The following is a 2,964-nucleotide window of genomic DNA, read 5'->3' as shown; positions in this document are numbered from 1 at the left end:
TTTCCTCCTCCCACCCCTCAGCACAAACCAACTTCACTAACCAGCACAGTGCCAACACTAGTTGCCTAACCTGCTTAAACCAAGTCCCACCCCCGTATGCTCTGCTGGTACTGCTTTTCTCAGGCAAGTGTGCCTTAGGACCATGTAAGTTGACCCCTTCCTTAGAAGACAAGCACAAACACCTGCATGGACCATGTCTACTGACCGTAGAGTTGTGCATAGTTTAAGTTCTAGTGGAAGTAGCATTAGGTCTCATTTAAGAATCAGACAAGAACACACCCAGTTAAAATTCACCACCCTCCAGCCAAGGTACAAACACTGCCCACTGCAAGCAAGGAGAACCTCTGCAGAGGACTGAGTTGAGGGACAGAGTACCAAAAGCACAGGCATCAAATACCAGAGACATTTCCTGAAAAGCTAGGCCTTGGACATTATATGATTAATTCTTCATAAAGCCATTACTACCAGAGAAAGAAACATAACAGACTTCTCTGACACAGAAAAGAAGACAGAGACCAAGACAAAGGAACATCATGGAGAGGGATCTAATCAAAAGAGACATAAGCAATATATCTGATCCAGAATTTAAAGCAACAATCATAAGGATATTCTCTGAGCTTGAGAAAAGCATGGAAGACATCAGGGAAACACCTAAAGCTGAGATAAAAGAGCTTACAAAAACAATCCAGACAAATAAAATAAGTAATTTTTTAAAAAAACAATAACTGAGATTCAAAACTGAATGGACATAATGACTACAAGGACAAAAGAAGCAGAGGAACAAATAAGTGATGTTGAAGATAGAGCTATGCAAAAAAAATGAAGTCGAATGACAAAAAAAAAATAATTATGAAATACAAGAATAGATTTAAGAAACTCAGGACTCCATCAAATGTAATGACATTCAAGATGTGCCTCAGTGGCTCAGTTGGTTAAGCGTCTGACTTCAGCTCAGGTCATGATCTCACAATCTCTGAGTTGAAGCCCTTTATCAGGCTCTGTGCTGACAACCTAGAGCCCAGAGCCTGCTTCAGATTCTGTGTCTTCCTCTCTCTGTCCCTCTCCCACTCACACTCTGTATCTGTCTCTCTTTCAAATATAAACGTTAAATTTTTTTTAATGTAATAATATCTGTATCACAGGAGACCCAGAAAAAGAGAGAGAAAAGGAGGCAGAAAATGTAGGTCATAAAATAATAGCAGAAAACATCCCTAATTTGGGGAAAGAAACAGACATACAAATCCAGGAGGCACAAAGAACTCCCATTAAAACCAACAAAACCTGCCAACACCAAGACATATTATAGTTAAATTTGCAAAATACACTGACAACGAAAAAAATCCTAAAAACAGCAAGACAAAAGAACTTCCTTGCTTATAAGGGAAGATCCATATGGCTGGCGGAAGATCTCTCCACAGAACAATATCCCTGATAAACATGGGTGCAAAAATTCTCAAAAAGATACTAGCAAATCAAATCCAACAGTACATTAAAAGAATCATTCACCACAGTGAGGTGGGATTTAGTCCTGGGCTGCAAGAATTGTTCAATGTTTGCAAATCAATCAATGTTATATACCACATTAACAAGAGAAAAGGGTAAAAACCATATAATCCTCTCAATAGAGGCAGAAAAAAAGCATTCGGAAAAAGTACAAGACCCATTCATGAAAAAAAAAAAAAAAACAAAGTAGGTTACAGGGAATATACCTCAACATAATAAAGGCCAAATACAAAAAAAAGCTGGTAATATCATCATCAATGGGGAAAAAATAAGAGTCTTCTCCCTATGGTCAGGAACAAGACAGGATGTCCACCCTCACCACTGGAAGTCCTAGTCTAAGAAATCAAACAAAAAGAAATAAAAAGCATCCAAATTGGCAAAGAAGTCAAACTTTGACTATTTCCAGATGACATGATCCTCTATATAGAAAACCCAAAAGCCTTCACCAAAAAATGTGCTAGAACAAATACGTGATTTCAGTAAAGTCATAAGACACAAAATCAATATACAGAAATCTGTTGCATTTCTATATGACAATAATGAATCAGTATAAAGACAAATCAAGGAATCAATCCCATTTACAATTGCACCAAAAACCATAAGAATCTTATGAAAAAACCTAACTAAAGAAGTAAAGATCTAGACCCTAAAAACAATATAACACTGGTGAAAGAAATTGAAGAGGACACAAAGAAATGAAAAAACATGCCATGCTCATGAATTGGAAGGAAAAAGTACTGTTAAAATGTCCATATCACACAAAGCAATCTACATATTTAATGCAATTTCTAACAAAATAACACCAGCATTCTTCACAGAGCTAGAACAAATAATTCTATAATTTTGTATGGAACAATAAAAGACCCCGAATAGCCAAAGCAATCCTGAAAAAGAAAAGCTGGAGGCATCACAATTCTCGACTTCAAGTTCTATTACAAATCTGTAGTGATAAAAACAATGTGGTTCTGTGACAAAGACACATAGATCAATGGAACAGAACACTCAGAAATGATCCCACCGCTGTATCATAAACAAATCTTCAAAAAGCAGGAGAGACCATTCAATGGAAAAAAGACCATCTCTTCAACAAATTGTGGTGGGGAAACTGGACAGCAATATTCAGAAGAATGAAACTGGGCCCCTTTCCTACACCATTTACAAAAACAAATCCTAAAAGAATGAAAAACCAACATGTGAGACAGGAAACCATAAACATCCTACAGAAGAAAATAGGCATCAAACCCTTTGACCTCGGCCACAGCAACATCATTTTAGGTATGCCTCCTGAAGCAAGAGAAACACATGCAAAAGTAAACTATCGGTTTTGTACCCTGCGACTTTACTGAATTCATTGATCAGTTCTAGAAGGCTTCTGGTGGAGTCGATTGGGTTTTCCATGTAGAGTATCATGTCATCTGCAAAAAGGGAAAGTTTGACTTCTTCCTTGCCAATTCTGATGCC

Source organism: Suricata suricatta, chromosome 7 (assembly GCF_006229205.1).
Source record: "Suricata suricatta isolate VVHF042 chromosome 7, meerkat_22Aug2017_6uvM2_HiC, whole genome shotgun sequence".
NCBI classification, from domain to species: domain Eukaryota; kingdom Metazoa; phylum Chordata; class Mammalia; order Carnivora; family Herpestidae; genus Suricata; species Suricata suricatta.
This window is presented reverse-complemented; position numbering follows the sequence as displayed.